The 9,262-nt window shown below is 35.1% G+C and overlaps 1 protein-coding gene across 1 annotated transcript in view; it reads left to right on the plus strand.

Annotated features, from left to right (window-relative positions):
• LOC108968761 (BMP-binding endothelial regulator protein) overlaps positions 1-9,262 on the plus strand; it is a 132,173-nt gene that overhangs the window by 46,658 nt on the left and 76,253 nt on the right. Inside the window, exon 3 of the mRNA XM_018932993.1 lies at positions 6,733-6,828. The gene's annotated coding sequence lies outside the window, so the exon portion shown is untranslated. The remainder of the gene's footprint in view (positions 1-6,732; positions 6,829-9,262) is intronic.

Raw genomic sequence — 9,262 nt, forward strand, 5'->3', positions numbered from 1 at the left:
TAATATTTATAATATTAATAATATTTCATTTTGCAATTCCAATATCCAATTTGTAATTTCAGTAACTATCTTAATTTTTCTTTAATTATTCATACCGAGTCAACTACAACTGGTCTCTCCAATAAAGTGGAGGTCTTCCTCTTCTTCTATTTCCACTATTACTCTTAATATTTCTTCCTTCGGACTACTACTTAATTATTTTCGAAACAAATAGCGTATAACAAGCTAATTTATAATTTAAATTATTTAATTTGTATTAAATTTATTTATTTTTTCTAAAAGGTGTAATTTCAAATTAATTATAAACAAAATATCTTTTATAAATTCATTAATACAGTTTATACGTATAAAAATAATTACATTTCGGTTGGCCTTTCAAGCTTTGGTAATTAAAAAAGAACAGTTCCAAATCTCCATTTTTTCCGTTATTTTTTGCAAAAAATATTTGATTACTTTAAAACTGCATTTTTAACAACAAATTTTACTGTTTTTAATTTTTCGTAAAAATGTGAAATTTTTTTTACAAACCCAACTACACACACACACGCACACTTAAATACAAATCTTTTTGCAACTTTGTATGAAATTTACGCGCAGTTTTGCTTATTCGGCTACTCAAAGCCATGAAACCGCATTAAAATCAATTCGAATGCACCAATTAAATGCCAAAGCCATAAAATGCCTAAATATGTTGACCAAATGCAACAACATACACACAAGCGCGGCGACGCTGCAAAATACATATGTGTATGTGTTTTGTAACACCTGATAGCTGCCTACAGTTAAACAGTTGTACTTTGTCGCAAACGTCGATATCCGCTCATGGTGCGATGCTGAGGCGCGATTAAATGTCGCCATCAGCGGCGGCGACCATCACCAACAGCCAGAAACCAACAGTTGCCAACCAATTTGGCCGAGGCTCGCACACGCGACCAGAAGATATGAGCACTTTGATATAAACTGCCGGTACACTAACTGTATATATGTGTGTATATGTATATATGTATACATAAGTGTGTGTGTACTGCGCATTATTTTCCATTTAGCTGACGATCGATGGCATAATGAAGCGTAACGACCGTGTAAACCGGTAGCCGTTCGATAGTGAAGAAACACATTTGACCAGTCGCGCTCGACACACCACAAACACACAAACCTACAATCATACATACATACATACATATGTATATGTGTATATAAATACATATGCATACGACATAGTTAATCGCAAGTCACAAACAGCAGCCAAGAGTGGCGAGTGTTACCGGTGACTGGTGGCTGGTGGCTGGTAGCAATTGGTGGCGAGCACAAGTAGGCTTGTTCTTAATTTGAATATTTTCACCTTTTGTATTTCGCTTATTTTTTGTGTGGGAAAAGCCATATGGACTATATATAGCAGCTTAGCGGTATACTCGTATATACATACATATATAGTATGTATATTTATGTTATAATGATAACTTGTATTTTGAATATGATTCTTTTAATTATAGAAAGACTTATGCTCGGCGTGAGCCAGCAAATAACCGCCAGAGAAACTTAGATAATATATTAAACTAGAAGAAAATCGTTAATGAGAAAATGAATAAAATTAACCACAATTGCAGCGCCAGTTGTTGTTGGTTTTGATCCTCACTTGTTGATACAACTTCTTCTTCTTCTTTATTGGTACCGCGTAATAGCCGAGCTTACAGCAGTGCGCCAGTAGTTCTTCCTTTTCGCTGTTTGGCACCAATTTGAGATACCAAGAGCTTTCAGGTCTTTCTGCACCTCTGCTTCCAACGACGGGTACTAAATCGAATACTTTTAGAGCTGCAGTGTTTTCTTCCGTTTGGATGACATGACCTAGCCAGCTGTCTCCTAATTCACTGAACTGTGTCAATGTCGTCGTATATCGTATATACGACTTGACTGAGGTAATCGCCGTGACCAAAACGCAAAGAGCCGTAAATCTTCCACAGAACCTTTCTCCCGAAAACTCGTAACGCCGACTCATCAGATGTACATTCTTACAGAATATTGTGCATTCTCTAGATCAGATCTGGAGCACTAATTATTTTCTCGAGGAGTAGATTGAAAAAGTCGCACGATAGTGAGAAAGGCTTCCCGATCCTAACAGAGCTTTTGGTATTCCTCAACGTCAGTTTACGTATTCGTTTTGCGGGGATACCAATTAATTTGTCAGTTGTTGATTTTCCAAGCTTAAAGCCACACTGAAGCTAATGCATACCCCTCATCAATTCTTCAACGCCTTATTTGAATAGCTTGGCCAACGACGCTTCTTCACGATCAGGCAATAGAATGTCTGCTCTTTTACTGCCTTTCAGCAGGTTGCAGAAGTATGCCACTATAATTTCAGTATGCTCTGGGCATCAGTCACTCCTCTCTGGTGGTTCTACAAGAGTAGTGGTCTCGAAACCTTCTGATAGTCGCCGCAACCGAAGGTCGTTTCTCTACAGTGATAGTTTCGAAGTTATAGTTTTATATGACTGCGTTTTGAAGTACTGCGATTGACTTTAAACGATTTCGTTGATTCCACTCTTTAATCTCTTAAGTCCATATAAACTTTTTCAAATAAATATCTGATGAAATCTTGAACTTGGAGACCAAATATATAGTCTCATCTGGTTGCTCTCACTTTTGGGTAAAACTTAAAGTCCAAACTCACCAAGAAAACTCCGTTAAGTTCACACATACTCCGTCGTTCCTCAGTGTTATTTCCAATTTACCATTCAAGTGTCCCCTGGTGGCGCCATCTTTATGTCGATTGGTGCGTTAGAATCTGCTATTGTTATCGATTGTCCAGTGAGAATTTCATGACATTTCATGGATTGGAAGTGAAGTAATTGCGTTTTAAGTGTCAGCATGTTTGTGTTATCGGTTAAATGTTACATTAAATTTAGTTTTGAAATTGGTAAAACTTTTACAGAAACGTTATAATTGATGAAACAAGTTCTCGGCGATGATTGCCTATCCCTTAGATACCGTAGCTGAGCACGAGTGATTTCAACGTTTTCAAAGTGGTCGTGAGGTCATAAATGACGATCAACTTGTGGGCCAATCAAAATCCCTGATCACCGGAAATTCCATCGAAACTAAGCGTGAATTCATCAAAAATCAGCCGACTCATGGAAATGGAATTGAACATCTCCAAAACATCGATTGATCGTATTTGGACCCAACATTTGGGCTTACGAAAGGTGTGATAAAAGTTGGCGTTTGTTGCACGATAATGTGCCGTCTCATCGATCGATGCTTGTGAACGATTATTTGATCAAAAATCACATTTTAACCATTAACCGGAAAAATGGATTTGCCCACGAAAGGAAAGCGTTATGCAGACATAGAGGCCATTCAAAAGGCTTGCACCGGCATACTGACGACCATGCCGGCCAACGAGCTAAAACACTCGTTCGACATGCTTTTGGACCGTGCAAAAAGCTGTATTGAAACAGAAGGCGACTATTTTGAATAAAATTAACAAGATTGGAGGTATCACTGCCTAAAAAACCAATAAAATTTCAAAAAAACGTAGGTTCTTATCTCACTGTACAGTGATTGTTCCAGCAGTCGACTACGATCTACCTCGATGCCCTTCCATCACTAAGGGGTAACATGGGTTAGCGAGCTTAAAAAAAAATATTTTATTACCTGATTTAATATACAAAAACTGTAGAATAATGTCCTAAATTTTCAAGTTGATCTGAGTAATAGGTTTAGATATACAGCCTTGAAAAATTGCGTATTCTAATTCAGTTATATAGCAACTTAATACTTTAAACGCATCCCAGTCTACTGGAATTGTTCTGACTTATGAGGGACCTGACGACATTTAGAACCTTACGTTCAAAATGGTCGTAAACCTTTTTCGCCATAGTGTCTGAATTTTTTCTGGATCAAAATTTAACACAACCTAACCACACAAAAGTCTTCAGAATACAATGCTTTTCTGAGGGATGATTCTTTATGAAGTTTCGTCTCTTATTTGTTGCGCAGCTTAATGTTATCCGAAGAATCGAAAGAGGTTCTCATAACTTCGAAGCTATCTTCGAACGGTTTTTGGTTTTATAAGAAACTTTTTCTCTGTCATTTCAGAAATTTACTCTGAAGCACTCCGTTTAATGCTAAAGAAAGCCGGTGGACGAATTATACACAAATATTATATATCTGTACTAGATTAAAGACTTGCTTTCGAATTTTGGAAATAAGATAAGTTAATGCATGACAATATTGTGAAAAAGATGGAAACCCTGTTAATGAGACCGAGCAAGTAATTGATCGTAAAGTTAATATTTTGCTCTCGGTCGCATAAAATATGTAATGTATTCGGTGTTAGATATATGGCAACTCTGATGAGAACTAACAATTCAAAGGTATGGGGTTGACCGAAAAGAAACCGGTGATTTTTTCAAAAAAAAGTAAAAACATTTTTTTTTTGACTTTTAGAATGAACTTTAATGTTTTCCATTTTGTTGGATGCCCTTTCGCCACCTTTCCTTTAAATTCATTATTCCACGTTCATAGAAATTCTGGCCTTTAGCTGCAAAAAACTGAAGCAAGTGGGATTTTATGCCCTCGTCCTTATCAAAATGTTTACCATTCTAAGAGTTTTGCAAAGACCGAAACAAATGGTAGTCTGAGGGTGAAAGGTCAGGGCTATATGGTGGATGCATGAAAAGTTCCCAGCCAAGTTCACTCAGTTTTTGGCGACTGACCAAAGATGTGTGCGGTCTAGCGTTATCCTGGTGGAATATGACACCTTTACGATTGACCAATTCTGTTCGCTTCTCCTTGAAAGCTGTATTTAATTTGTCCAGTTGCTTACAGTAGACATCCGAATTAATCGTTTGGTTCCTTTTAAGCAGCTCAAAATATACCACGCCCTTCCAATCCCACCAAACTGACAGCGTAATCTTCTTTTGGTGAATTTCAGCCTTCGTACGAACTATTATCTCTAGATATAAATAAGTTAGATAAACAGTTTCTATTTTCGCACTTAATTTTGATGGAACATCGAAAGTGGAATGGCACCAACTTAACTACTCATAGTAGGATTAAAACTGATGAATGAGCGGGAATTACAAACAACTAAAATTAAAATAGACTAAGCAAATAAATTGAGCAAACAGTGATACATCAATACTTGGTGCGAAATTTTTTAAAATACTATAAATAGCGAGATTTTTAAGAAAGCTTAAGGATTTTAATAGAGGCATGAATTCGCATTTCTACATTCATTCATACATATACATATGTATGACGTTCGTCGCTTTTCAAATGCAAAGTCACAGTCCTTAGAAAATATTTGTCTGACATTAACAAGTTACTGAACATGATTTCGGGATCCCGAAATTTACAAATTAGAGTATTATAACCAGTGGAAATTTGTATTCGTATACCTTGTGCAACCTTTATTTTTTTTATACAAATTTTCGGGATTTGTAAACCGGGATCTCGAAACTTACAAATTGAATCTTTATTATAAGCTTAAATATCTGTTCCGAATACGTATGTAGTTTGAACTTTTATAGTTTTCACAAACACTTTCGGGATTGCCAAATCGGGATCCCGACATTTACTAGTTGATAAAAACTTAAATTTGTATTTTGATTGTCTAAATCCAACACTTATTTTTTCGTAACATTTTTTGGATTAATACTATCGGGATTTCAAAACTTAAAAGTTGAAGTATTATAATAAATGTGAATTGGTATTTCGAATATATTATATTATATATTAACTTTTTTATTCTCCTTTTCACAAACAGTTTCGGGATTCGTAAATCTAGATTCCGCAATTTACAAATTAGAGTAGTATAAAAACGAAAATATGTTTTACAGTAATCATTCAGTTTCAATTCTTATTTTTTTCACAAAAGTTTTCGGGATTAGTAAAACCGGATTACGAAATTTACCAATTGAAGTTCTATAAAGAGTGCAAATTTATATTCCGAATACCTTCTTCTAGCTTTTATTTATTAAAGTATAATAAAAACTCAAATTTGTATTTCAATTGTTTAGTTCCAACTCTTATTTTTGTCGGGATTCGTAAATCGGGATCCCGAAATTTACAAATTGAAGTACTATAATGGGCGTAAATTTATATTTTGAATACCAATTTCTTACTTTTCTGTTTTTACAAATATTTGGGGCTTAGTAAATCGGGATCCCGAGAGAATTCCTATTTTTTAGTTCGTGTGACAATTTTCCTTGTGTAATATCAATGTATAAGTTGAGCTATTTTCATCACTCACTTACAGATCTACAATTGCTACAATAGTTTTTTTTCTTCTTCTTTTTATTACTGCTCAATTCATGTAGACTAACCAACAACCTTTATTGCCAGATGTACAAATAAGAATACGTATTTACATACATACGAGCATATCTTCAAATGTTGCCATTCAACATTCCACACTTTCTTAAATTCCATATATTTTTTGTTTGTTGACCATTTACGTCAAAATACCGGTAAAAATACCATATTTATTGATTTCTTAGTTTATTTTGTTTATTTATTTACACTTTTTTGACATCTCAAGTCAAAAAAAAAAAAATTACTTTTGATTAACTAAAACAATATGCAGAAACATGCGTGCTTACATACAGATGTGTATATAAACATATTAGGGTGAATCGCTTAGCATAAATGATATAAATATAATATGTTACTATTTTCACAAAAAATCTTAAAAATTTCTTTTAACAAAATATATATATGTATGTTTTTCAGATTCGAAATAATGTATATGAGAATATCGCTACGGTTGTTGAAATACGTTTTCGAAAAAGCAGAAAATTCCGGTTCCTTCAACGCAATCAGTAACACGTAAGTTTACGAGTACCTTTCTGTATATATTATTATATAACTACAATAATATTAATATACATACATATACATATATAATTATTATTCCTTGAAATTTAAAAGGAACAAGTCTCAACTTTGCTGTTCTCGGTGGATTATTTTTGTCTTTTATCCTCTAGTTCTGGTTAATAGCATCTGTGTTGATAGTTCATTGATCTTACAGGGTTTGTCCGGAAAGTAGTAGGGCTGAGTCGATAAAAAAAAAAATGTATTGAACCAATTGTTACAATCAAAAAATTTCAAAATAGCCTTGAGAGCCGAGGTGCATGCTGCTTGGATGCCCTCTGTTGTCTCAAAATGCTTTCTTGTTTTCATCGGCATTTTCAGGCAAGGAAACAAAAAAGTTCGAGGCGCCCACACCTGGTTAGGTTAGGTAGCTATTTTCCTGATACAACAATTCAACTCACCGCAATTTCGAGTCGTCAGTGAGCACTTTTGGGACCATCTTCGCGCATACCTTGCGCATGTTCAAGTGCTCCGTCACAACGTCATGAACCACATATTTTGATAACTTTAACATCTGGGCAATTAAACGAAACGTCGACGGTTTGAGTCACATTCTTGGTATTTGTCGAAGTCGCAGGTCTCCCAGCATGGTCTTCATCGGTCTAATGTCACCGAAATACACAACATCTTGCTAAAGCAACATCTGGGTAAACTTTCTTCATCATATGGAACGTCTCTGTCGCTTGCACCACTCACAGAAACACGTCGCGCCAAAATGTTTGTCCTGACTTTCCATGTGTTCAGAAACAACTGACCAGCCGCTCATTCATTAGCTAGGAGCGCCCTCTATTGAATCTAGTCTGTGCGCGCACGCTTCGAATTACAGTTGCGACAAACCTTACTAAGGTTCAAAAAACTTGAAGTCAAATCAAGAGGCTGACACAATATCGAAATAAATGGAGTACTCTCATTGCAGTTCTTTACTTCCCGCAGGACTATGGCATACAAACAATACAATTCTGATTAAAACTAGGACATCTTCTTCAAAGGCTCGATCTTTTTTCCTCTTAACACACAAATATGAATTTCGGAATAATATTAATTAAAAGATGTACTGTCAAATTTTAATATTTTTTATAACCTGAACAGGGTCAATAAATGATCGGCATCTTGAGCTTAGTCGATTTAATCATTCCCGTTCGTTCGTATATACCAGAATTAGTCACACTGTTTTTGAGATATGGATCTGAAATTTTGTACACCTTCTTTTCACCCCAAGGAGCTTCAGTAGCGGTCGGTAACGCCGATATCGATTCACTTTAGCATATAGCTGCCATACAAACTGAACGATCTTAATTAAGTCCTTGTGTGGGAAACTTTTTTAGTTGGCAAGATAACTTCATGAAATTTAGCACAGAGTATTTTCCAAGCTAATGCAATAATATGCGAACAAATTGTCCAGATCAGGCCGCCATAACATATAGCTGCCATACAAATCGTTCAAACAAAATCAATTTCTTGCATAGAAACTTTTTATTTGTGAAGCGTATTCTAGGTTCGGTGTTAACGGTTTTTCTGTTCTTTTTTATTTTTTTGCAAAAAATTATGTCCAAATTAATTTTCGTCCCACCCTATTAAATTGTACGCAAGCCGCGTTGCCTGTCCGTATATCAATATTGTTATTGAACATCAACAAAAAACGAATTGTTAGCGCATAGCTCTTGGCAAATTTATTATCTGTCATAGAAATTCAAAATATTTATTTGCGGATTTCCCAAAATCATCGACGCGGCGACCAAATACAAGTAATCGATTAAAAACTTTGCGCAATTCCCGCGAACGGCGGCCAATATTTTATTTTTATGTGAATGTTTACGCAAATTGACTTGATTTTTTTTTGACAACCTGTAACCAGTTAAGTTGCCCGTCTGTGTGTTTGTGTGTGTCACTTGGTGGCCATATGTTGCCTTTAATTAGAATATTTCTCTTCTTTGGAATATTTTTGTGCGGATCTTTGCTTCGTTTTATCAAAATAGTATTGTTTATTGGCTCTTATTTTATTGTTGTTGTACGAAGAGTCAACGCAAAGTGAGTGGTATAATAAATTAATATTCAATCACTAAGTGCAGCGTGAACTCTATAAATTCACTTATCTCCAAGCGAAATCTCGCATTCTTTCTAGCGTTGACATTTTGGCGAATTAATAATCAGACAAATTTATGCCAAATGTACTGTTATGGATTATGTATGTGTGTGTGTATGTGCGTGTTTGCCGGTTTTGTTTAACTTCATTTGTTCGTGTTTCCTTAAAATTTGCCTAGCTTGCGTCCGTTGATTTTGCTTTTGTTGCTATACTTTTTGTAGTTTGCATTTTCATATTTATTTCCAAGTGCTTTTGGTTTTGTTTACTTTTTTTTTAAATTAAAATAAAAATTTTAGCATTTGGTGT

Source organism: Bactrocera latifrons, unplaced genomic scaffold, assembly GCF_001853355.1.
Source record: "Bactrocera latifrons isolate USDA-ARS-PBARC rearing strain unplaced genomic scaffold, ASM185335v1 scaffold_23, whole genome shotgun sequence".
Classification (NCBI taxonomy): domain Eukaryota; kingdom Metazoa; phylum Arthropoda; class Insecta; order Diptera; family Tephritidae; genus Bactrocera; species Bactrocera latifrons.